Genomic DNA, 27,666 nt, shown 5'->3' with positions numbered 1-27,666 from the left:
TAAAGAAGCCACATTCATTCAGATGGGTAGAAGAGGCAGAGATGTGGAGACATGCAGTGAGGCACAGAGAGCTGTGGAGAGGTGGAAAGGCATGAAACAGGTGGTCCCACAACTTGTGTGGTGAATAAATATTGGGAGGGATACCTCAGGAGTGAGGGTTCCCTATCCCAGCCCAGAACACCCAGCCCAGGGTTCTAGCACCAGGAAGATAAATCCCCATAACTTCTGGATGTCAAAACCAGTGGAGGTTGGAGCAGTGGAAGAAACTGCAGGATTCTCAGGAGACTCTTCTTAAAGGGCATGTAATGACCTTAGGACTTATACAGATTCATCTCCTTTGGGATTCATCACCAGAGCAGCAGCTGCAAGGGCACTGGTGGCATACAGGGTGAAAGTGAAATGACTGGAAACAGGGTGAATGATGGAGGTCAGCTTCCTCCTGGGAAAAACTCCCGAGGCCATGAGGCCCATGTCTCCTCTCTGAGCCCTACCCCACACAGAGCCACAGAGGGGTGACATGTGTTGCCCCACTGTGGTGATTACCCAGGGTCTGCCCTATACAGCTTATAGGTGTGCTTTTCTATAATAGGCCATGCTACTAAGACAGGGAATCAAAGCAGCTATACCTAATACACAGAAACAAACACAGGGAGGTTGCCAAAATGAAGAGACAAAGAAATATGGCCCAAATGAAAGAACAGAACAAAACTTCAGAAAAACTAAACAAAATGGAGAAAAGCAACATATCAGCTGCTGAGTTCAAAATGCTGGTTATGAGGATGCTCAAGGAACTCAGTGGGTGTTTCAACAGCATAAAAAAGACCCAGGCAGAAATGAAGATTACATTAAGAGAAATAAAGAAAAATCTACAGGGAACCAACAATAGTAGAGGGGATGAAGCTGAGAATCAAATCAACAATTTGGAACATAAGGAAGAAAAAAAGCATTCAGTCAGAAAAGCAAGAAACAAAAAGAATTAAGAAAAAATGAGGAGCCTATGGGGTATTTTCAAACATACCAAAATTCAAGTCATAAGGGTGCCAGAAAGAGAAGAAGAGCAAGAACCTATTTGAAAAAATAATGAAAGAAAACTTCTTAATTTGGTAAAGGAAATAGACATACAAGTCCAGGAAGTACAGAGAGGCCCAAACAAATTGGATCCAAAGAGGACCACATTAAGGCATATCATACTTAAAATGCCAAAGGTTAAATATAAAGAGAGTATCTTAAAAGCAACAAGAGAAAAGCAAATACCTACAAAGGAGTTCAGCTGACAGTCTTATGAGAAGACTAGAAGGGACTGGCAAGGAGTATTCAAAGTGATGAAAAGCAAGAACCTACAACCTAGATTACTCTATCCAACAAAGCTATCATTTAGAATCAAAAGACAGATAGTCTTCCAAGACAAGGTAAAACTAAAGGAGTTCATCATCACCAAGCCATTATTACATGAAATGTTAAAGGGACTTATTTTAAAAAAAGAAGAAGATGAAAACTATGAACATTAAAATGGCAAGAAATTCACAGCTATCAACAACTGAATCTAAAAATTAAACTAAAAAAACAAGCATAGCAGGAACAGAATCATAGATATGGAGATCATTTGGATGGTTACCAGCTGAGGGGGTAAGGGAGAAAATGGGAGAAAAGGTGCAGGGATTAAGGAGTACAAATTGGTAGGTACAGAATAGACAGGGGGATGTTAAGAACAGTATATGAAATGGAGTAGCCAAAGACCTTACATGCATGACCCATGGACATGAACTAAGGGAGTGATTGCTGGAGGGAATGGGGGTACCATGCGGAGGGGAACAAAAGGGGAAAACTGGAATAGCATAATCAACAAAATATATTTTTAAAAAGTCTATAAAAACACTATACTTAGTTGTATAAAGTCTCAGAAAAAACACTGTCAGGAAAAAAACACTATACTTAGTTGTATAAGAAAGGGATAACTGAGGGAATATACTAATAATCACAATACCAGTTATCAAACTGCTAGATCAAACTTTAATGTGCATAAAATTATGTGGGGATCTTGTTACAGTGCAGATTCTAAAACAGGCAGTGCCTGAGATTCTGCATTCCTAATAAGCTTCCAGTTTATAGGTGGGCAGACTGCACTTTGAGAAATAAGACTTGAAGAATTTCATTAGCATTTTGTTTTAATACAGTGAGTACTGTTGTTCAGATTTCATAGATATAGTGCTGTTTACATTTCACAAATAGCCATAATTGCCCTGTTCCATAGGCTGAGTTGCTGAATTTGGTGGTCAGTGGTGGTATATTCTGCCTATGGGAAGGTAAGACAAATAGAATATGCTTCGTTTTTGTTTCAGTATATTATATAAAATCCTTGATTTAGGTATATGATGCACTTTAGTTGGCATATTGTCAAATTATTATTTAGTCTACTAAGATTATAGAGAGTGAAACAACTTTTAACTTATCATTTTATATTTTTCTTTGAAGAGATTATTTACATATGGATCCTTATGGTTATAAAATTTAATTGCAAATTAAACCAAGGCAATTTGGACAAGTTGGGTTACTTATTTATCTCTTTTACTATATGGTTAATTCTCTGAGAACAAAAATTGTTTAACCGCTTGCCCTTTTGTAAATGTGCTGTTGCCTGAGACAAAACAAAGACTCTCTTCTTGAGCAAACTTTAGTTAGGCTCTTCTGAGCCCTCTTCTGAAACACAGCCCTCATTCTCTCTTTGGCCTGCCTAGACCCCTTTTAGCAAGAATCCTGCTAAGTGATATCTGATCAGCCTAGTATCTGATAATGGTCCTCAACTCCCATCCTAATGTCTAAGTCCTTGGCCTGCCTTTAGCATGAGTTCTGTTAAGCCAGTTTAGTAACAATATCCCTATTCTTGATGTTTCCTGTTAGTGATTTTCCATCCACTGGCACCCTCATTCTGCTGTTGGCTGTAAATCCCCAGCTGACTTTGCTGTATTTGGATTCAAGCCTGATTTATCTCCCCTATTCCAATAGCCCTGAATAAAGTCTCCGTTACCATTTTTAACAAGTGTCAGAATATTTTTAATACTAATTTCTTGCCTTTCTGCACAATTTTTGTTTCAACTCAAAAGCATTAAAAGGGGACAAAAAAAGTTTGTTTCACATCTCCATTCATTTTTCTATATGGTTTAAACTAATTTAATATTATTCATAGCTGAATTCATATTAAACGTTTCACTGAAAATTTAAAGATTTTAAAAATAGCATTTGAAATAAATATGAATCCTTACCAACCTTTTAGTTGTTAAAAGACAATTTTTACAAAAATGTAACTCATATTGGTATAAAAAGGAATGTGTGCTAAAGATTTTATTTTACTTATGTGATGTGAAGGAACCAAGTAGATGTTTTAACTGGCTTAAAGGAAAAGTCAAATTAGCACAAATGTGTATAGTGTAAACTGATGTTGAAGTGAGTTGCAGATTGAGACAAAACTGGGTTTTCCACTGTGGAGTGGAAGTAAATTGAAATCACTACCTGTCAGGACAGAATTGATATATGTATCAGTTACTTACAGGTTACAAAATGGTGCAAAGTAGCTCAAAGACTGAACTGAGCTAGAATCAGACAGCTGGGAAGGGTATGCTATAGATGATGCATAGTTTCCCATTCAAATGCAATATTTTTTTCTATAAGTTGAAAGATATCTTTGACTTAAGGTGAGTGTATTGACTTGCAACTTTTATTTGAAAAGTAGAAAATGACCCAATATTTGAGGATGATCATATATGAGTAAATGATAAAGAAGGCATAGAGACCAACATATTATGTGTTGCTACAAAACACTGGAAAAACTGGAGTCATTTTATAGCACATAGCCTCTGGTCTTCAACCTTGTAGCCTGAAGTCTGAAAAGAAGCAGTAATATTGTTCCCTGAACTGAAAAAATTGGACTTCATGGCCTGAATCCACTGTCCACTCAGGTTAGGCTGTTTATAAGAATTCGTTTTCATGATGGAACATACTTGCTTGAATCAGTAAATATTTAGAGAAGAAAATATAATTGGAAATCAGCAAAAACAGTTTGAAACCATTCCTGGAACTAAACCTTCATTCCTGGAACTAAACTGGTATTGTTTAAGAACCAAGTCGAGGCAACAAGTATGGAGTGGAGACATTGTGAAACTTCCTTTCTGAGAATGCAAGTTGGAATGCAGCTATTGCTCAAGTTGGAACATGTTAAATCCCTGGTACAAGACTGACGTACGACTTCCTCAAGAGATTGATTTAGGACTTCCTCACTAGGATGTAGGGCCAGAAATATGAAACCTCCAGGTGAAACTGGGCAAGCAGTGCTTTAAGCAATTGCCAGAACATTAAATTCTTTCACACAGGCATTTTATAGCCATTCTTTGCATATGTTTTGTCACTCATATTTGAAGTAACATTTCTAAGAGCATGTTTTACTTTTATTTCTGTGAATTCTTTCCTCTTCCTTAGGGGCTTGAAAAATCTTTCAATACAGGGCCAGATAATAAATATATTAGGGTTTGAGACCCAATCAATTATTTCCCAACTGCTCAAATCTATCTTGTAGCTTGAAAGCAGCTATAGACAATAGGTGATGTGGTCATTCCAGTGAGATTTTATTTATGGACATTAAAATTTGAATTTTATATAACTTTCACATGTCATAAAGTCTTATTCTTCTTTTGACTTTTTTTAACCACTAAAATAATGTAAGTACCATTCTTAGTTTGTGGCTGTACAAAGAGGCAACTGCCTAAATTTGGTCCTTGAGCCCTAGTTTACCAACCCTTTGCTTTGTGGAATGGGTGGGATATAGCTGCCATATATATATGAGATTTTTATGTTTATGTTATATTTAGTCATATTTCTTTTCTCTCACCTGTTGAGATATCTCAGGCAAATAAACTTTGACTGAATCCTGAAAGCAGATATATTAAAGCAGATAACCTACTCTCAACTCATCATATGGGATTTTCAATTTAGAATTTCTGTGTCAAGATAAGCTTTAGTTTTTATTTTTTTGTCTGATGAGAGAGAGGCTTCTGACCACCTTGTCTGGAGGTACCCCTCCTGGATTTCTCCAGCCCCTACAGAGAGGGAGGTAACCTGTTCTTTATCGCTTGCCTGTTGCCACTCCACAGTGGCCCTTCCCACAATCTGAGGCTCTTTTTAAAAAAATCGTTGGATTAATGTCTGATTCCCTCACTCTCTTAGGATGGCAGGCCCCACGTCTGCCTTTTCATCACTGTGTGGCCACTGCTTCCTCTCACAGTGCCAGGCAAGGAGGACATGTTTTGTGAATACTTGTTGACAGAAAGAATGGATAACATTTATGAAAGTGACCATATTTGAAGAGCTGGGAAGATGCTCCATAGCTTTCTGTATTATAAGTGAATATTTGAAAAATTGGGTTGTTAAAAGGTTGGCATCAAACATATTTGAGTTCAACATGAAGTAGATGTCTGTATTAAAAATAAAAAAACATATGACAGAAGGGACCAATTATTACTAATAAGGAGTTTGACAATACAGACTGCTCCTTTAAATGTGAGGTTTGTAAGTAAGGACAATCAGAAGAACCATATGCCAGGGTCCAAGAAGCTCTTTAAAGAATGTCAGGCTTATTTTATCTTACAGTGTGTCTTGGTTAGTGTCTTTTTCTTGGGAAAGTGTTATAAGCAAAAGCAGAAGTATGGGCAGTGAAGACTAGAGGGGAAAAACACTGAATTTGGAATTATAGTATCTGGGTTCAAGTTCTGGATCTGCACATGACTTGGATTAGCTTTGTGACATTGGGCAAATCCACTGAGTTGTCTGAAATAACAGGATTGGGTTTTTTTTGTGATAATCAAATAGCATGTTTGCTAAGTGGCTGTGTAACATTTTAAGCACTGTAAGTTAGAATATTTTATTATAAATCACCAGTAAAAATTGTGGTGTTAGTCAGATTTTTCTACTCTGGGTTTCTAGGCTTTAAGAGTCTGGATAAGGGGAAGATGTGATGATGGTGGTGGTGGTGTAATGAAGAACAAACACTATAGCAGATATAATTTATAACCATATTTTGCTGGGCAATATATATATTACTTAAAATTTTCCTTAAAACAATTCTATGGAATAGTTTTGTTATCATTATTCTGATGAGTAAGCTCAGGTTTAGAGAGTTTGAGTAATTCTCCCAGGGCCTCACGGCTATAGATAGCAGAGTCTGGGTGAGTCTGAGGCTCATCTTTATTCTGTGTCAGTAGTTCTCTAACGTCAAATATCAGATTCACCCTGTAGGGCTTGTTTATATCCATATTGTTGGCTTCTCTTCCAGAATTTCTGATTCTGTAGGTCTGAGGTGAGGCCTGATAATTTGCAGGTGTAGGGACCACATTTTTAAAAACCATTCCTCTATCATGCTGCTCTTGTTTCATAAAGGAGTCCAACTGGTTTCTTTGTTTTGCCTTTGTGCTGGTTCAAAATTCCCAAGAATTCCTAGGTTCTCTTGGATTTTAGAAGTCTGGAGGAGAGAAGAGGAATCTTAGAAATCCTAGTTCTGTTTTGATCTAGGCCCCTTCTAAGGTCTTAAGTAGTACCATTGCTCCCTTTGATAGGTTATCTCTATAGTCTTCCAAATCATTGGCACTTACATCAGAGTACAGTCTCTCCTTTTCCTTCTCCTTGGTTTGGTCCAGAATAGGAGTCTTTATGGCCCAATCCATTCATTGATGGAACTATTGCTTTATTGATGTATGCAGGAAATTTTCTGCATATATTTGAGCCCTCTGTGTGCCCAGCATCTGGCTGAAGGTGGGAGTACAATGGTGTGCAAAACCAGATATGGTCCTTGCCATTATTACCATTGATTCTAGTGAGAAAAACAGGTATCAGTCAGAAAAATCAGATAATAAGTGTCAGTGGTATTCAGTGCTGCAAAGGAGAGGTATGTGGTGTAGTAAGAGCATAGAATAGGGAGATCTGAGCCTGTCTGAGAAGGGATGGTCAGGGAAAGCTAGTTTGTGGAAAAATGAGTGAGCCAAAATCTGAAAGCAGATGAGGGATTAAATAGGTTCAGAGGCTGTGACAGGAAGGAGCATGGCACAGGCATACAATTTAAGATTAAATCAGATATTTCTAGTATTAAAAAATAATTCTCAAAAAAAGTGAAATCATAGCCCTGGCTGGCATAGCTCAGTGGATTGAGTGTGGGCTGTGAACCAAAGTTTCGCAGGTTCGATTCCCAGTCAGGGTACATGCCTGGGTTGCAGGCCATGACCCCCAGCAACTGCACATTGATGTTTCTCTCTCTCTCTCTTTCTCCCTCCCTTCCCTCTCTAAAAATAAATAAATAAATAAATCTTTAAAAAGTGGTGTATTTAAAAGTGAAATCATGACTCTCATACTAATATAAAATGAATATTTATTAAATATTATATTTCACTTATAATGAGAAAACCAGTCAGATGTTATAAAGTCTAAAGAAAATCCAAAGAACACATTAGGAGATCAGGGATACTGAAATGAATGTTACAAACAAAGGCAAAAATGGTATTCCAGGGGTGAGCTGGTTAATCAATGGAATCTCCAATTGCCAGGATATAATCTGCATGTCTAAAGACAAAAATTATCCTGTGTTACTATTTGTTATCTATAATTTACAGAGTGGTAAGAAAACTCTTATGGAACCTGATGCCCAAGAGGAGTGTTTCTTTATACTCTAGGTAATACATAGTTTACCATTGAACACATTTATTTTTCTATAAATACTTTAATCGTGACTTTATTTTTTTTCAATCTTCACCTGAGGATATGTTTATTGATTTTAGAGAGGGAGGAAAAAGCGGAGAGGAGAGAGGAGGGAGGGGAAGAGCGAGAGCGAGAGAGAGAGAGAGAGAGATCAATTTGAGAAACATTGATCTGTTACCTCCCCTACACACCCTGACTAGGGACTGAAGCTGCTAAGAATATAAATATCATTCTTAGTTTGTGGCTGCACAAAGAGGCTCCCCAAGTTTGGCCCTAATACCTAGTTATGTGCCCTGACCAGGAATTGAACCTGCAATCTTTTGGTGTATGGAAGGATGATCCAACTAACTGACCCATATGGCCAGAGCTGATCGTGATTTATTTTTATAGTTTAGAGCTAGTTGGATTTAATATCAAGAGGCCCAAGGCTCATATGTTAGACATTCTAAAAAAAATGGGGTATAATTTACTGCTAGGCCATTTATACTCCACCTTGAGTATGACCCACTATGATGAGTAACATGTCCAGTTGGTCACCCTTTGCTAAATCCCTTTAAAACACAAGTCTAATGGATGTCCTATCACCAGTTTCTTCCTTCTTACGGCACAAAGCAAGAAAAACATCCTTGAGAGAAGGCAATCAGAAAGTGAGAGTAGAACTTGGCCCTCATTCAGGAGCCCCTCTGAGAACAAAGGGAGACAACCTTTCAATGAACCAGAAAACCAAAGAATTTTTGCCAAGTTGAGGTCTGGCACAGCCTCCAGGAGGTTTGCAACAAAGAAGGATTTCTTCAAGTGTGTCAGGTTGCCTCTTAAGTAGGAGAGGAATAATCATTTGGTCAATTAACAGGATGATTGGTGCTATTGAGTTTAAATTGATGATTTGCTTTGTTGAATGTTAAACCAGCATTGACAGGTTCTACAACACCTTAATTGGCAACCCCACCAGGAGCCATGTGTTAAAAATTTCTTTAATGCTTAGTAGAAAGAATCACCCTCATTTTTCCATTGCAAACTGGATGTGTTTAGTGCAAGCTCCATGTTTTCTGTATGAATGCCATATTGTACCAGGAGACAGAATTAGAAAGGTTCCCTTTGATTCAATTTGTGGCAGGTCAGAGTTCAAAACTACAATTTCACAAATGTTTGATAAAGTATGTCACTGATTTTGATTGAGTTGTGTTAACCACTATCTAGCTAGTGTCTTTTTAAAAAATTCGTGTTAATGTGTGCTTCTCAGTAATGCATGCTGTCTCTAGTTTTGTTTCTGCTAGAATACTCCAACCAGTGGAATAATGCATTTCATTGGCTGGTTCAGCACAAAGACTTTAAATAAAAATGGCAAGATAAGTAAGTTACCTACAAGAGATAGCAATGCTGGTATTTTTTTTCCTTCTCCAAATGTAGTAAAAGATATTAAAACTGTCTCTTAAAATAACAATTTGTTTCCTTCTGCTATAATCATGGGTGAAACTGCTATGAAATGCTTATAATTTTTTGAACTGTGGTGATTTAGTTAAAAGAAAAAAGTAAAAAATTCACAACCCAGAAAAAGCAGTATTACTCTTTGCTAAATCAGACCTCTGATAGTAAACAGCTCTAAAAGCCTTCCATAATATTTATGAACAATTTCTCAATTTTATACCCAGATATTTCTGTTATACTCTGCAAAGGAGTTAATCCTGGCTGAACAAAAGAGAAGAGCATTTTTCAGATTGAATAGACTGGACAATGCAATAGTGAAGTGAATGATTACCCATCTTTCAAGCTTTTATGTAAGGCAACTTTATAACTTCATTTATTATGAAAAGAAAAGCATTAAGGCCATAGGGAAAATAAAAGGCAAAATAGAAATGTAGAAAACTGTCCCATCCTTTACATCTCTATAGCCACTTGTTTCATAACTACTTACACTGAGTCAACCCAATATAGAGCCACAATGTACCTTTTAAAAAGGCATTTCACTGTTCCTCATGTTAGTCATTCCACATGAATAATAAGGGTACATGACTACCATTATTTTTCTTTGCTGTATTGTTTTAGAATATACTCATCTTTTCTATTGTGTTTTACTGCATAGGAAGAGGTAATAAGAATCATCAATAACAACCATCTTAACATGCTGCAGGAACTGTCAAGAAAGTGATTACTGAAAATAAAAAGGTCTTTCTAATTTCCTTGGGGCTCACAGAGTAATCTAAGATTTCCAAAACCATCCTTTTCCAATGACACAAATAATTATTTTTCCTCTTGAATAGATGAATCTATGTGCATTGATTCCTGCTTGATGGCAGATCATGGAATGTTTCTCAAAGTTTGGTTCTCCAACCATCTACACCTCCAAACGAGGAGGCACTTGCAAAAATGCAGATTCCTGGACTGATGAAATCTGCAGTCTCGGGGCTGGGGTGGGGTGGGGGCCAGGAATATGCAGTTTTCTCAAGTTCTCCAGGGGAATTATTGGCACACTTAAAATCTGAACATTGCTTTATGGAAATGAAAAATCCAGTGATTGGAATAAGCTGTTGAATGTAATTTAGGAAGAAAATATGCACTAGTTATGGCAGATGTATATTTTTTATCTTGTTCCCACACAGCCATTTTAACCTGGCATCAAAATTCTGGGGAATGTCTTTTCATAGTGGCAGGCATGTGCACACAGAAGTCTCATTTTGTACCCAGTTTCAGGGTGTCAATGAAATGTTTGGTATCCATTCATGGGTATCTATGGATGTGCCTTGTATCCGAGGACCCCTTCACCTGATGGGATTATTTTCAGGGGAAAAGGGAAGCAAAGATGCCAAGTGAGAAGGAGGTAGCATGGTGTAGGTGTGCAGATCCTCTTATAGCTGAGTATTCTGTGCACTGAATGGAGGTGTCTGGCGGGGGTGTGGATGCAGTGGAAATGCTGCTTATGTACCATTGGCCTAGTCATACATGCTGGGGTAGAGCTTTTTCTCTGAAAGGAGGGGAGCATTCCTATAATTTTCCTTGTTTGTAGGTCTCCTCAAAAACACTATCCCTTTGTGTGTTACCTATCTGCATCAATGAGGCAGGCTAACTTCCTTAGTGTCCCTCTCAGTGGCTCAAAAATTTCAGGAAGACCAAATAGAAAATGTTAGCTCTATTGATCTCAAATAGCATTACCTCAGATTATATCACAAAAGACACAATTAGTTTTCAAGTATTATTAAAATAAACTACAACTGTGTGGGCTAGACCAAAGCCAGAGAGAGAGCGGATGTTTATTACAAGAACCTGTATTTTTCCCCCTTTAGGGATAGTAGTATTGGCCAATATACTTGGGTCTAAAACAATTAGCAGCAACATTGGATCCATGTCCAGTATTGTGACACTTTCCCCAGTCTACTTTTAAGCCATCCAGGCATTGCAACTACTGAGGACTTGTCACTGGGTGATCTACTGGACTGCTAAGGTTTAAGTATCTGCTGTTTTATGGTATTTGACAATGTGATCCCCTTCTGTGACATAGTTCATAGAGCTCCTTTAAAAATAAGGATCATTTGACTGTGTTCTCATCTGCTAAAAAGGATTCATTCCTTTGGTTCTTACAGGCCCTACTGCTATAGCGAACTAGGACCTGGTGTTGCTATTTGTAAAAATGTCCTCAAAAGCAAATGTCATTGAATATAAAGACATTTCCAAAACAGTTACTGATATGTAGAAGGTCAAGGGAAGAAGCACAGGTGAAGTATTCTGGTCTTTATGTCAGACATGAAACCGTATTTGTGAGGACTGCCTTCATCAAAGAGCAAGGGTTGAAATGCCCATGATAGTGTAGCACTATACATTTAATTAGACATATCTCTTTAAAGTTCCCTGGAAAGACTTGTGTTCCTCTTCTGGCTTCCTATGGTTTTATTTGGTTACCAATTATGAAAACTAGTTGTGTTTCAGAAAGCCCTCAGAAACATGTGCATTGATAATAAATCCTGCCCCTTGCCTGACATATTGATGGTTCTGTAGATGAGAGGTTGCACAAAGTCAATAGTTGATTCTGCTTTGCAGTAACATTTGCATTTAATAAAAAGTCATGTTTATTGTAGGTGCTGTATAAACACAATTGACACCTAGTGTGTCATGGCTAAAAAGGGCTAAGTGGAGACTGTGTGTCTGAGAAGGAAATGTAGGTGAGAATGATTATTGTTATTTTTGTTTGTTTTAAAATAATTTGGATTTCAGGTTACAGAGATAGATATAGATAGTCCTTGGTTCACGACACACTGTCATCCTCAGTTCATGCATTAACCTCATCCTGATTTATTTATTTCATAATATAACAAATCATCATAAAGCTAAGAACAAAATATCACCAATAACTCACATTCAGTGTGTGCTATTTTTATTTTAATTTTGTCCCCTCCTAAGAGGTAACTACTAACATTATGTTCATCATTTCTTGTTCTTTTTAAATATTTTTACTTTGTATAGATATTCTCATCATTGGCTATTTGGTTTGTTTCTTTTTCTTTTCCTTTCCTTTTTTCTTTGTAAGAATGGTGCCGCTATGAAAGTTCTTACACACATTTCCTGGTATGTATGTAAGAAAGTAAAACATTGCTGGCAATTGGAATATAAGCAATGTTCAGAATAAAACATATACAAAACCATTCGGTAACCCTGTAAATGACTGACTAAAAAGAACTAAACATCCCTCTCTTTTGACTATCACTGCTTTTCTCTGTGTGGTTACTGTTTCTAGGTCAGTTTCTGTCTGTTTTGATCCCCCAACTGTAGGAAAAGGCCCAGGTAACTTGTCCTTATGAGGATGTTCCCAAGGTTCCTCTGGTGTACATTTCTCCTTTGCTATATATGAAGTTGAGACACTTTGACTGCCAGTGTGTTTCTGGCACAAAGTCCACCTTTCACTGCTGGACTTCAAATACATGCTAAAGTTTGTCTTGGCTATTAATGTATACTTAGAGAAAATTTGTTGGAGGATGGGGTATATGAATACTCAAACATAATTTTTTTAATATATTGCCAATTGTCATCCAGTTGGATCCCATCACATTTTATTTTCATCCTTCATGAAAAAAGTCTGCCACACAAATTAGGTGTACAAGATGGTGTGTGCATATATAGATGTATCCCTTTCAGCATATGGGAAGCTCACTTCTTTAAAGAAATATATGCTTATTCTATCTGTTGTCATATGGTGTTTCAATAGTGGAAGGAATTTAGCATAATTTTTTGTTTTATATTTTAACTGTGGTACATTCATCTTTTTAAAAAGTCAGCTGAAAAGTCAAACCTATGTGGTTTTCTTCCTAATAGTTTTCCTTCTACTTTTGGAGAACGACCCAGAGCAGTGGTTCACAAACTTTATTGGATGTATATGAATAATTCTGAGCCTCCATTTAAATAAGAAGCTCCAGAGGATTGTAAGGTGGAAAAGAGGGTCCCACAATGTGTTGCAAATAGATTTGTTAGTCACAGGAGCCCCCATGCATATTTGTGCCTCCTCTCCTATAAGAAGAAGCATTGGGATGATCTTGCTAATTATAAAATGATGATAATGAAGTAGATACTGATCTGAATGAGTACACGTAAGGATTACACAGTAAGTGTATGCTATTTAATGAATGAATGAGTGAAATGCAGGGGAAATCATGGACACTTCAGCTCTTAAGCTGAAACTAACTCTTAAACTGTGCTTGGAGAGAAGATGTGATATTCTCTTGGATCTTTAAAAAATTCATACTTTCAGTATTCATTGTTAGGGATACATGGTAAACCAAGCAGATATAGTTCCTACCTTCAGGGAGCTGAGAGGCTTAAGTGGGGAGAGAGAGCATAGGTAAATAATTGTAACAGTCTGCAGGACCAGTTTTGACAGATGCTATGTAGAGTTCAAGGTGTTATAAGAGTGGGCAACAGGGACCTCCCCTAGTTTGGCATCACCCAAGGTAAGAGATGTTTTCATGAAGAAGTGAGGTTTAAGCTGAGGTAGTCAAAGGGGTCAGCAGGCCCAAGACCACACCCAGGTTCAATGATATTTTAGGAGTACTCATGGCCGTGAATTATTACAGGAGAAGGATGAAAAGAAAAGTCAATAAAGGTACATGGCATATGGGGTGAAGTCCAGAAGAAACCAGGCACAAGGTTTCCAGAGTTGTCTCCCAGTGGAGTCACTAGGGGCTGTGCTGATGTGACAACATGTATGAAGGTTGTTTAACATGAAAGCTCATTAGAGCTCCAGTGCCCAATGTTTTTACTGGGGGCTGGTCACTTAGGCACCTTCTGCCTAATACATATCAAAACTTCAGCCTCCAAAAGGAAAGCAGTTTTGGCATCAACCATATTGTTTGTAGAAGCAGTTTAGGCAAAGGGAGCCACTCTCATCAGTTCCGGGAGTGGTGAGAACCCTCCTGAAATTCAAGTTCCCAGATATCAGCCAAGAGTCAACTTTGTGAGCAAACTTTTCTAAGCATTTCAGCCTCAGGTCTACTGCGTTAACTTCTTTCTGTACACTGCAGTGCCTGAAGAAAGTAGGGATGAAATGCCATGATGTGTTGACCTTGCTTTAAAATATCCAATGAGGAAGAAAAAGGAGAGGAAAAATGAAGCAAATGAGGGGAAAATCTTGATCATTACTGGTCCTGAGTAGATGGGTACTTGGGGATTTATTATATTTGTTTCTTGTTCTGTTTGAGAATTTTCATAATAAAAAGTAAAATAACCAAAACCCCCAAATCAAACTATGGAAATAAAGGTAAGTGTTGGCCAGGTATAAAGGAGGCTAGATTTTGCTTTAGTTCAATTTGGTTCAGGTTAATTCTAAAATTTTAATTTAGTAACTAATTCAGTATAATTCAATCAATTCAAGAAATCTTTTATTTCAAGCCTGTTTGCCAGGGCTGTAGCTATCTCTGTGAAAGCTGCAGAGATCAACGAGACGCCTGGTCTTTGTGTCTCCCAGCTCATCTATGAAATGGGTGTGTTCGCAAGTTCCCCCTCATTTCGGTGCTGTAAAAACTGGTTGGAAAGTGAGAGAAGCCAACTGCTGCAGGTTTCATTAGCAGCCATGAATGCTATAATAAATGCAAATTGCTACCGTGGGGAAGCATGTGACTCTCTCATTGGTTTAGAAGAATATTCAATGAAGCAGAACCTTCCTGAGGGGAGAGGAAATGATGACAGAGATATTGCCTTGGAGAATTGTTTTTGGCAGTTGCTTAGAAGGGGAGGAGGGCCTGTCAGGGTCCTTCCTTTGAGGAGATGTGTATGTGGAAGGCGAGATGATGGGCACTAGCTTTTATTTAAAAGGGAATAGATAAGCTATTGAATTGAAGTGCATCAGAGGTGGCTTTATTTGAAAATGCTTTCAGAAGCTGTTTTGACAAGACTGTGGAGGAGGCAATGGTATCATTAAATAAGCTGGCAACTTTTGTAACCAGTTTTTGGTTTTCCACCTCAAGGGACAGCCAATAAACTTTGATTCCCAGCATTAATGTAATTATTTTTATTTTTCTGGCCCATTTAAGGTAAGGCTGCAGAGCTGCAATATTAGATGGCCAAAAGCAATTCAGAAATCCCGTGTCCCTAAGGACACCCACTGCCTTTAGGAAGTAGCAGGAGAGGGGGTGGAATAAATTATTTCCTCTGATCTTGTTAGTGTTGAGAATATTATGGGGAAGCAAATGCATTGCAGCACTAATACCAAGAGCTTACTGCAGGCAGAGGAAAAATAACAAAATTCTTCTGCTTTTTCAAAGGTTTACTTTTAAACATTATTTCCTCTTTATATATTTTAAAAAAACTGTTCTGTGATGGGTTTTCCTCTTCCCTTCTGACTGAAGGTGCTTCCTTCTATATCATCATGTTGTCTGTCATCCAGGGATTCTCCCTGATACTGCCCCTGGCAGCTGTAATAGACTTCTTAATGTCTGTTGTTACTCCAGTCTGTGTTCAGTTCATTTAGTGTAAATGGTCCTATCTTTTGGAGGAGTTTCTTTGGACCCAGTGAGCAGTAGCTTTCATGAATAGACAGGTGTGCTTGGCTAGACTGACCTGTCATATGTGAGCATGATGATCCCCTTCCCCCCAAAATGCACTGTACTTAATTTTTTTAAATACCAGCTTATTTGGGGTTTTTCAGATGATGGACAGTCACAAAATGATGGAGCAGAGTCAAAGAATATATTTATCTGAGAAATTAAACTTTGATTAGCATAGATGTATATAGTTGCAAAACTTGTCCCCTAAGCAATAAATTTAAAAGATGATATGTATATATTTACATAATTTTTTTTTAAATTTTGAGGATTGCTAACAATAATTTAAGGTTGGGCTTCTCTTACTGTAAATTATAAACAAACCTCAAGGCCTAGGCATGGACATTGGCTGTAAATCATCATCTTCACACTAATAGCAACAACCAGGCCTTGACTTTCATTGCTCTGTGAACATTGTTTAGCAGAAGCAAACTTCAACTTACACATTTTAGGCCTCTGGTATTAGAAGGCCAGCAGGCTAGACAACTTTTCTTACTTAAATGTATCTTTACCTGAGAAGGGATTTTCACTTTTATTTTCTCCAGTGACCTTCTCAATTTTATATCTACATCACCAATTTTGTCTGTCAGGTCAATTAAAGACAAAAAAACTACTGAAGCCAACCTACCAGATGTTTGGAATTTTGAGAAGAGGGGAACTGGACAAATTCAACATTTTCCAATGGGTTGTTCATTGTCATCAATCATTTGATTAGTCTCCATATCCTATTTTCTACACACTAACAATTGTATTTCCTCCATTTGAAGAAGCGTACACTTTCTATATTTTACTGTCTCAGAAATACAAGATCTTTCTTTTTTAAAAATATATTTTAGATATTATACTATTACAGTTGTCCAGTTTTTCCCCCTTTGCCTCCCCCATCTGGTAACCCCATTCCTTCCAGCAATTCCCCCACTTAGTTTATGTTTATGGGTCGTACATATAAGTTCTTTGGCTTCTCTATTTCCTATACTATTTTTAACATCCCCCTCTTTATTTTGTACCTACCAATTTATGCTTCTTAATCCCTGCATTTTTTTCCCCTGCTTCCCTCCCCCTCCCAGTTGATAACCCGCCAAATGATCTGCATATTTATGATTCTGTTTCTGTACTGCTTGTTTTCTTAGTTTGCTTTTTAGGTTCAACTGTCGATAGTTGTGAATTTCTTGTCATTTTAATGTTCATATTTTTTATCTTCTTCTATTTCTTATATAATTCCCTTTAACATTTCATGTAATAATGGCTTGGTGATGATGAACACCTTTAGCTTTACCTTGTCTGGGATGCACTTTATTTGCCCTTCAATTCTAAATGATAGCTTTGCTGGATATAGTAATCTAGGTTGCAGGTCCTTGCTTTTCATTACTTTGAATACTTCTTGCCAGTCCCTTCTAGCCTGCAAAGTTTCTTTTGAAAAATCAGCTGATACTCTTATGGGAACTCCTTTGTAGGTAACTCTTTGCTTTACTTTTAATGCTTTTAAGTTCTCTCTGTCTTTAACCATTGGCATTTTAATTATGGTGTGATCCTCTTTGCATTCATCTTGTTTGGGACTTTCTGTGCTTCCTGAACTTGTATGTCTATTTGTTTCACCAAATTAGAGGAGTTTTCTTTCATATTTTTTTAAAATAAGTTTTCAATTTCTTGCTCTTCCTCTTCTCCTTCTGCCATCCCCATGATTTGGATGTTGGTACGTTTGGAGGTGTCCCAGAAGCTCCTTAGCTTCTCTTCATTCTTTTTAGATTTTTTTCTTTGCTGTTCTGATTGAATATTTTTTTATTGCTTATGTTCCAAATCATTGATTTGAATCTCAGCCTGTCCACTGTTGGCTCTCTGTAGATTTTTCTTTATTTCACTTAGTGTAACTTTCATTTCTGCTTGGGTCTTTGTTATGTTGATGAAGTATCCAATGAGTTCTTTGAGCATCCTTATAATCACTGTTTTAAACTCTGCATCTGATAGGTTGGTCATCTCCATTTTGTTCAGTTCTTTTTCTGGAGTTTTGTTCTGTTGTTTCACCTGGGCCACATTTCTTTGTCCCCTCACTTTGGCAGCTTCCCTGTTTTTATATATATATAAAATATATATAATAATATATAAAATATATATATCCCCTCACTTTGGCAGCTTCCCTGTTTTTATATATATATAAAATATATATAATAATATATAATATATATATATATATATATTAGTGCTGCTTTGACTCCCTGTTTTAGTAGCTTGGCCTGTTGTAGAAAAGGCATTTGTAAATCACGTGGGACAGAGCCTTAGGTAATTGCCAGGGTGGGGCAATCTCCTTCATTGTTTTGTGGCTCTGTGAGGGGGAGAGCTCGGGGAGGAGACAATACTGCTGCCTGCCTTCAGGAAGTTTGCCCCAGAGGCAGCTATCTCCTGGCACTCACCCTGTTTCCAGTCATTTCACTTTCTTTCTGTATGCCATCGGTGCCCTTCTAGCTGTTGCCTTCCTGCTGAATCCCAGAGTGGGTGGATCTGTGTAAGTCCTAAGTTTGTGTGGGCCCTTTAAGAGAAGTCTCCTGAAAACCCAGCAGTTTCTTCTGCTGCCCAAATCCCCACTGGTTTTTACAGCCAGAAGTTATGGGTATTTACATTCCTGGTGCTGGAACCTGGGGCTGTGTGGTCTGGCCTGTGACTGGGATCCCTCACTCCCAAGGTATTCTTCCTGATTTTTACCCACCAAATGTGAATGTGGGACTGCACGTTCTGCCACCTCTTCATACTACACATGTCTCTGTACCTTTTTGCCTTTTTTTTTATACCTCTGGCCTTCCTACCCATCAGATGAATGTGGCTTCTTTAAATCCATGATTGTCAGACTCCATACAGCTCAATTTTCTGATAGTTCTGGATGATATTTGTTTTGTGTGCTAGTTGTAATTTCTCTGTAGTTGTATGACGAGGTGAGTATGTTTACCTATGCTGCATCTTGACTGGTAGGCCTGAAATATGAGATCTTTCCATTCATATGCTCATTTAGTGTTGTTAATGAACCCAGGTTTTGTTGCCTGCCACTTTGAAAGCCAAACTCCAGAGATAGTTGCTGATGCAAGGAAAGATGGTTTATTCAAGGGCTGGCTGCTTGAGAAAATGGGAGACTTTCATCACAGAAATCTTCTTAGCATCTCAGGGAATGTAGGGGTTTTATGAGTGGGGGAAAGGAAAGGCAGAACAAAAGAAATCAGTGGAGGGTTTGGGCTCTCGTTGAGGGTATGTGTGAGTCAGAACAGTCTTCTCCAATACCCATCTCATAGCTGGTCTAGCTATGAGCTGATCTGTTTTTTTTTTTTTTTTTTTTTTGTAAGAGGCCAGCACAAAATGGTGGAAGGCTAGATAGAGTCTGCTTTCTTTGAGGTTAGCTCCTAGAATCCTTTAAGCAAAGGGATTGTTTATCCATAGCTACATGTGAATTTACAGGTCATCAATTTCAGAAACAATGTTAAGAGAATGGTGCAGTGGGTTTCAGTATCATGCGAAAAGCTATTATTAAGTCAATGTTCTTCCAATTTATGGTACCTTAGATTCCAGGATGTATGTTTTCTCTGAAATTCCTCTTCACCTTCAGTGCTATCACCTGAGTCTAGGCCAGCGATGGCTCTTATTTAGACAATTGGAATAGTTGTCTAAATAAGAGCCAGTTGTCTGACTGGCCTACCCACAGTGGTCTTATATATTTCCTATCAATTTCCCACATGGATGCCATACTGATCTTATAAAAACACAAATAATATTTTGTCATTTCTCTGTTTAAAGTCCTTTAAATGGCCTTTCATTGATTTTAAGATATAGACCCATAAGACAGTGTCCATGGCATTGGCCTATAGGACTTTGGATGGCCAGGCTCTTGCTTCCCTCTTCCATCTCATCTCTAACTCTCTTCCCTTCCCTTGACATCCATGCTGTAGCTCAGAGCATCCCAGAATTCAGTCATTCAGGAGCCATGTATTTATCATGTTCTTGTCCCACCTCTACTAATACTTACTTAAAATGTAAAAGTTAGCTGTTTTGTCAACAAAATCAGCTCTGTGCCTTTAGTGGATCACCTACCATCTCTTAGCAACCATTGTTCCAGCTCAAATTCTCTACTTTCTGTTCTGTTAGTTTTTTGTACAAGAGGAGGATTCTAACTTGGAGGGTTTAGCCCCTCTTCCTGTCTCTCCTGATTTCTTCCTTTCCACTTAGCTCACTCTTGCCCATCCTCTTAGTTTCAGTTTAAACAACCACCACTCCAAATTCGATTAAAATGAACTATTTAATCCCAACAGATAGATTGCCTTCTTTTTATAAAGTTTATTTTTTATGTCTCCTTTATTTTCCTAAAGTGAAATTCATATACAATATAATCTACCTTTCCTCATACCTTAAAAAATGTTATGCCCTGATCGTGTGGCTCAGTTGAGTGGAGCATCATCCCATGCACCAAAAAAGTTTGCGGGTTTGACTTCCAGCCAAGGTACATGTATGGTTGTGGGTTTGATCCCTGGTTGGGGTGTATATGGGAGGCAACCGATTGATGTTTCTCAAATTGGTGTTTCTCTCTCTCCCCGCCTCCCTTCCTCTCTTTCTAAAATCAAGAAGCATATCCTCAGGTGAGGATTAATATAAAGAAAAGATAAAAGGGAAGTGATTTACAATAAACTAAATATTTCATGTAAATGCCCAGGCACAACTAGAAGGCACAGTGAATTAATTAACTGCTTACATCTACTTGATCTGAGTACATTTGGGTTTAGGAGAAGATCAGAAGCCATTCTGTTGAAAGAGTACAGAAATGAAAGAGGAGAGGTATGTGGGACATTAGAATAAAAAGTAGTCTTAGGATAAATAATAACATATATGATGAAATAAAGAGAGAAATAGTTGAAATAGGGCTAACATGCTAAGTAAATCATACAGTTTTGAGGTAGAGAACCTAGCAAGTGTGCCAGTTGCAGTTCCCTATGTTATGCTAAGAGATGGAGCAGTATTAAAGAATCATTAGAAGAATACTTCTAATCTGGAGATCCTCTCAGGTTGAGGCATATATTTTGTTTCTGGTCCTTAAATAGCCCTTCAGTAAGCAGTAGGGAATAGGGACTGGATTAGAAAAAGAAACAGTAATATAAAAAGTCATAAAGAAGTTGTGTGGGAGACCTCTAGGGACAGTTTCAGTGTAAGATTGAGAAATGAGGCAACTTTAAAATAAGTAAATAACTTTAATTAGTAATTTTTATGATATAGATTTCTTATCATGCTACAGAATTTTTAAAAGGCATGCATTCTGGCAATAAAATCAAATATTTAAAGACATTCTCCATGGATGCAATTTGGTAATATTCCTGGGTTTCATGTGTCATGACCAATTTAATAATATTTGCCACTAAGCCTATTTCTCTTTCTACATATTTGCATGTGACAGATATGAATGCAGGCTAATGCAGTTGTGTTTTATATTGGTAGGCTGAGTAACATATGCCACAATGCTGTCAGTGATGTGATTTTCTGAAATAGTAAACAACTGGTAAAATGTTGAATAAAACAAAGTACAACCTTTCTTTGGTTTACATGCTAGTTTCACTCATGAAAATTTCAGTGAAGATTAAAAATGTGTGAAGATACTTTGGGTTGTATGTAGAGCAAATAAGCATAAATTGTGTGTGCATGTGTTTGTGTGTGTGTGTGTGTGTGTGTGTTACCTCCATGAATGGCCAGTGGGTCATTTGAAAGTTATGGGGACACAGGGCAGTTTTTCATTGTGTGGGCCTGTCCTGCACATTGCAGGACATTTAGCTTCCTGGAATCCTTCAGAAAATACTAGTTACTTTCCTCTTGAAATTCCAGAAGTCACCATAGGGGACAATATTAACCCTGTTGAGAGCTACTGTACAAAACGTTTTCAAAGGCTTCTGCGCCTAACATAGTTGCGTGTAACTTGTTTCTTGGGTCTTTTCTCTAACTCATTTACAATTGTATCCCCATGCTTGGGGCCATGCCAAACATGGTGGATCCTTTCAAAAATTATTTACTAAATGAACAAAAGGCCAGAGGCAGCACCTTAGGTTTGATTTACTAAGTTACTTTGGTAAGTTCTTTGGAAACAGTTGGAGGTAACAGTTGACTAGCATACTCAATTCGCTAGTGCTTAAGTTCTAGTTTGCTTAGGATAATCCCAGTTTGTATAAGTTTTCTTTGCATCTTGTCCAGTTTAGCATGTGTTCTGGACATAGATCTAACTATCTAGCTATGTAAAGAGTTCAGAATATGTCACTTCCAAAAATGTCCCTTTGGCATATTGATTATTTTGAATTAAAAGTACTTTAGGAACAGCAAATGCAATGACCCTTTTTTGTTCTCCTGAAAGCAGAAATAAATCTTCTGTGTGGAAGGTACCCTGCCTCTGCCAGGAGGATAGAAGACATCCTTATCACCAGAGACAGGGGATTCAGGGCCCAGAAGGCTGTATAAACAAAGTTGTGAAGCTGACCTGTATCACCCTAGTTAACATCTGTACCATTTATACATAGCCCAAACCCTTTGTTTTGTCAATTCTTCACAAACTCATTGGTTCTCTGTGTAAAAGGTATGAAAGCTTCTTGTTCTGGTCACTTGTTCAGATCTTTATTGTGAAGGCTTCCCATGTATATGTAGAAATTCAATATAACTTATATTTTATTGAAATTTGTATTTTCTCCTGTTTATCTTGTGCCAGTTTGATTCTTAGGTCCAGCCAGATATCCAAAGAAGGCAAAGAAGAATATTTCTTCCCCTACAATGCACACATGCACATTTTAACTAAAAACAACTATTTTTGGAAACCATTTTGGAATAGGACCATTTTTTAATGGCTGTCAGTATAATAAAACCAGTTTTGCAGTCAACAAGTAAATATTTCAAAAATTAAACAATTGTATTTATTTTTAGTACCCATTTCAATCTTAAAAGTGTGTCATTGGATGATAAATTATTTATAGCCACTCTATAGGTGATCCTTAAAAACATGATGACTGTTTGTAGTTGTCATTATTCCCAGAGAAAACCCTTCTTCTTCTCCCTGGCTTGGAGTAATGACTCTGCCATCCACTGGTCCCATTTCAATAGTTTCTCACTTCTCTGTATTTTTTCCCTGACTGGTGATGACTTTTCAGCTCTGAAATATTGCCTTTTAATTATTTGATAGATTTACTTTATGAATTATTTTTTTCTTTATTACCCTTTCAGCTAAAGGAAAGTTTTAGTTGTTAAAACCAAGGGATTGAATAATGTTTCTGTGGAAGCCTTTAAAAATCTTTTTTTTGGAGGTCAAGCAAATCTAGCAGAAGGGGCAGTAACCAGTTTTCTGGGATCCCAGTGAGGTGTATAATTCCTTTATCTTGGTGTGAACTCTGCATCTTGGGACACAACATTTTACAAATTTGTGCTTTGAATTTTGTGTATTGCCTTCTCTTAGGTTGAAACCATTAAGATCATATTTTTAAATATTTTTCTTTAGCTTTAAATACAATGACCATAAAAAAACAAATACTAGACCTTTAAAATTAAAAACTACAGCCCTCGCTAGTATGGCTCAGTGGATTGAGTATCAACCTGTGAACTGGAGGGTCACCAGTTTGATTCCTGGTCAGGGCACATGCCTTGGTTGCAGTCTGGGTCCCCAGTAGGGAGTGTGTAAGGGGAACCACACATTGATGTTTTTCTCTCTCTCTCCCTCCCTTCCCCTCTCTAAAAATAAATAAATATAATCTTTAAAAAATAAACAAAACTAAAAACTATGTGTTATATATTCTCCTTATATTATTACACAAATATTTATGTATATTACACATACTTATAGCAGCTTTATCTATAATAGCCAAAAATCGTGATAAAAATCCAAGTTTTGATCAACGGGTGAGTGAGTTAACAAATTGGGGCATAGTCGTACTATGAGATACTACTTTGCAAACAAGGAACAATGGATATATGTAACAGTATAAGTGAACCTCAAAAGCCTTATTGTGACAAAATAAGCCACAAACCAAAGTATACACTCTATGATTCCATTTACATAAAGTTTAAGCATCAGTAATATGAATCAATGGTAAGAGAAGTCAGAAAAATGGAGGGGTGAAAGAGACTATTGCCGGAAAAGAGTAACAAAAGAATTTTCTGGAAATAAATTTATGTCTGGTTTTGGGTGTGGGATCTTTGGGTTTATGAAGATGTTAAGGATCTACCTACTTAAGATTTGTATAGTATACTGTATGTAAATTATCCATTTAAAGCATAGAGGAGAAAAATACACGTAGGAGTTTCTTTTTCATGAAAATGTGACTTGTGTTTGTTCAGAAATGAATAAAAATTCAAAGAACCTAAGTCGTTCAGAGCCTTATCACACATAAATAATTTTGTGAATTTTCTTCCAGCCTTTTGTCTGCGCATGGATTATTTACTTTGTTTTCTTCTGTTTGTCCCTCTTTACCTCCTTCTTTCTGACATATCTAATGTTCTTTTTTCAATGGACTTCTGAATCTGGGAATTATTCTTTCTAAAGGAAATAATTTACAGAGAAAATTCTTTTGTTCATTTGGCCATGATAGATAGCCTTCAAATTAAAAAGATCATGAATATAATGGCCAAGTGATAAAGGCAAATGTACCTACAAAGAACTTGGGATTTGCTTATATATTTTTTTTTCTAAAGGAAGGAAAAGACCTGGCTTTCTTATAAATGGGTAAGTGTCCATGAGTTTTCCTGAAGTTTTCTTTATTTTTTTCTGTTTTCTGCTCTCATATTGTACTTGTAAGCAGGGTTACAGCTGTAGATGAGTCATTCTAAACCAATGGATATGAATAGTATTTTGTATATTTTTATACAGTTAAGGGACTTATACAAATATTGATGAGATTTTGTTTCTGATCTTCAAGGAATAGCCATGAAATGATTGTACTGGGAAATTTGGGCATATTGTGTGATCTGACAATTCATCACACACTGTTCTTAAATTTCATATTGCAGAATATTAAAATCAGATCCCAAGATCCTTTGCAGGAGAGCCTTGGCACTCTAACTCACTGTATATTGAACAAACATGACAGAAAAATACATCATTTTTTCCTACCATGAAAGGAAACAAGTGTGAAAATAATGGAAAAGATATAGTCTAAAAGCAACAGAATTTGCAGTATGAGTTGCTTAATATATTATGTAGTTATTATCTCACTTAAGCTCCCCAGGTAGTATAATTGCTAATATTAAAAAATCTGTTTTGTTTTGTCACCTCAACAGAATGTTTTGCCTTGAGACTTAATTAATGCATTTCTCTCCTAAGCATGTGTTTTAGACACAATGGGTGTACTCTTAAATAACCTTCAGAAGCACCATGCATTTCTGCAGTGTTTCACAGAAAACAACAATAGAAGGAACTTGGGACTCTATGTTCTTTCTGTAAGCAGAAAAAGAAGAATTTTGCCGTAGTCATCTTTATTAGAGGCAGCTGTCAGTATGGGATTTTTCCCCAGGATGAAAACAAAAGGTGCCATAGGGGAATGTACATAAAGATGGCACCCACAAGGCATTAGGATAAATAAAAGTAGGCGATATTAATGATGCTCATTAGCAGATGTCACTGTTGGGGATGAAGTAAATTCCACACCAGAGTGTTTCATATATTACACTTTTCAAAACTGTCAACTATTTGACTTTGATATATGTCCATGTGAATAGTTTTAATAAGTTTTACAGCCTTTTCTTTGAATATACCCTCAAAAATCTTGTGCAAATTGCTGACAACAATATCACAAAGACTTTTTTGCCTAATGATTGGTCCTTCACTTGGAAATGTGAAGGCTCAGATCATTACATTTCCACTTACTCATGGTATACATATTTGTATAAGAATTAATTTAAAAATATAGTATGACCAAGCAGGCTTTATAGTTTAAAGCAATCTTACACAGGCTGTTGCCTGTATAACATGCATAAATTGGTTCTTACTGTAGAAGCCAAAATGCAGAATAATAGCTTGTCAAACTGTCATTTGCAAGTGAGATCATAGATTCTATAGTCCAAATTAGGTTGTGTTCTTTTCGTTTTTGTCAGGTCATATTCTAATAACCATATTGTGCACTAAACCCTGTGATTATCCCAATACTTGACAGATGGTAGGCTGTTAATTTATATGTAAGAGACAGTGATTGCCAGCACTCTAACTGTATTCAACAAAATATGAAATGTCAAAATCCACTTTTGGTTACGTTTTGCTTGACTTCATTTTAGCAGTGTAATGCTAGGCAGAGTTTCAGTAGCTTATCTTATGTTTAATTTTATTAGTCTGTATCATTTTACTAATCACTAGAATAGAAGGAATTAAGGAAGAAGTAATTTTCCTTGTTTATGTCATTCTTTTCACTTTACTGTGGAAGTGGTCATCAGTCTGAGGGGGTTAATTGAGAGGTGGAAGCAGACAAGATTTAATTGCTCAAAATTAGGGATAATTGTTATATAATGGTGCCATACACTGATGTTTAGAAGTATGGTGGGGATCAAAATAATTTAAAAGTTAAAGTTAAAAGTGCACTGGCAAATCTACATAAAACTATTAGAATGAGTCCTGGCTGGTGTGGCTCAGTGGATTGAGTGCTGCCCTGCAAACTAAAGGGTCATTGGTTCAATTCCCAGCCAGGGCACATGCCTGGGTTGTGGGCCAGGCCCCCAGTAGGGGGCACATGAGAGGCAACCGCACTTTGATGTTTCTCTCCCTCTTTCTCTCTCCCTTTCCTTTTCTCTAAAAATAAATAAAATATATTTTAAAAAGAAAAACTATGTAATTTATATATATTATGCACACACATACCATCAAACATGTTATTCATGTCAAAAAGCAGAAAAAACCCAACTTTCTATCTGCAATCAGAAATAAACAAATATGATATATTCATATTATGCAATGTTATTCAATCTTACAAAGGAGTTAAGTACTGATACATGCTACAATATGAATAAACCTTGAAAATGAACCTTGAAAATGTTATGCTAACTAAAAGAGCCAGTCACAAAAGGTCACATACTGTATGATTTCATAATATGCAAATTAATGGACAGAGAGTAGCTTAGTGGTTGCTAGGGTTTGGAGGAGTTAAGGGAAACTGGAGTGACTGCTAATTGGTCCAGGTTTCTTTTTGGGTTGATGAAATGTTATAAAATTGATTGTGTTGTTAGTTGCACAACTCTATAAATATAATAGAAAGTAATGAATTTCATAATTTAAAGAAATGAATTTTATGATATGTGAAATATATCTCAGTAAAACTATAAAAAACACATGGGCAATAAAATAGAAAAGACAATTCACTTATTATTCTAATATGATTATAATTTCCTAGACTGACAATACTGTATCACTTGAAGAGAAAAGAATGCAATTTCTCATTCAAAAAACTCCAAAAACAGATCTATGGAAAACTTTTTTTAGGTAATGATTTTCTTGCCATATCTAGATACTAAAATAATGATAAGACCAAGTCTGAGCAAAGAACTTTTTTCTACAGTCATAATACTATTTAGAAATGATAACAACCAGAGGTTTCCTAATTGTAAGAGCCTATCTCTAAAAACCAATAGATACATATAACATGCATGATAACCATGCATGGTATGTCTTATATGCCATGTGTGCTATACATGTACACATGGATACATTATGTATAAATATATAAAATTATACCAAACTGGATTCATGACTGCTTTTTCCTTCCTAATAATTCTTCCAATAATTTTCCCATCACCTGAATAAGATTTCTATCTGCATTTATTTTATAGAAAATAAATTGTTGAAATTATGCATTATTATAATTTAAAAATCATTTGGGGTCTTTCCCCTCAAACCTGAAACTTCATGATTGGTTAGGCCAGAAATTTTCAACCTTTTTCGTCTCATGAC

The 27,666-nt window shown here is 36.8% G+C and overlaps 1 protein-coding gene across 1 annotated transcript in view; it reads left to right on the top strand.

Moving 5' to 3' along the window:
• Nucleotides 1-27,666, top strand: part of FHIT (fragile histidine triad diadenosine triphosphatase) — a 1,459,115-nt gene that overhangs the window by 62,381 nt on the left and 1,369,068 nt on the right. The window lies entirely within an intron of this gene.

Source organism: Phyllostomus discolor, chromosome 7 (assembly GCF_004126475.2).
Source record: "Phyllostomus discolor isolate MPI-MPIP mPhyDis1 chromosome 7, mPhyDis1.pri.v3, whole genome shotgun sequence".
In the NCBI taxonomy this organism is placed as follows: Eukaryota; Metazoa; Chordata; class Mammalia; order Chiroptera; family Phyllostomidae; genus Phyllostomus; species Phyllostomus discolor.
Note: the sequence above shows the minus strand (reverse complement) of the source record. Positions and strands in the feature narration are given on the sequence as shown.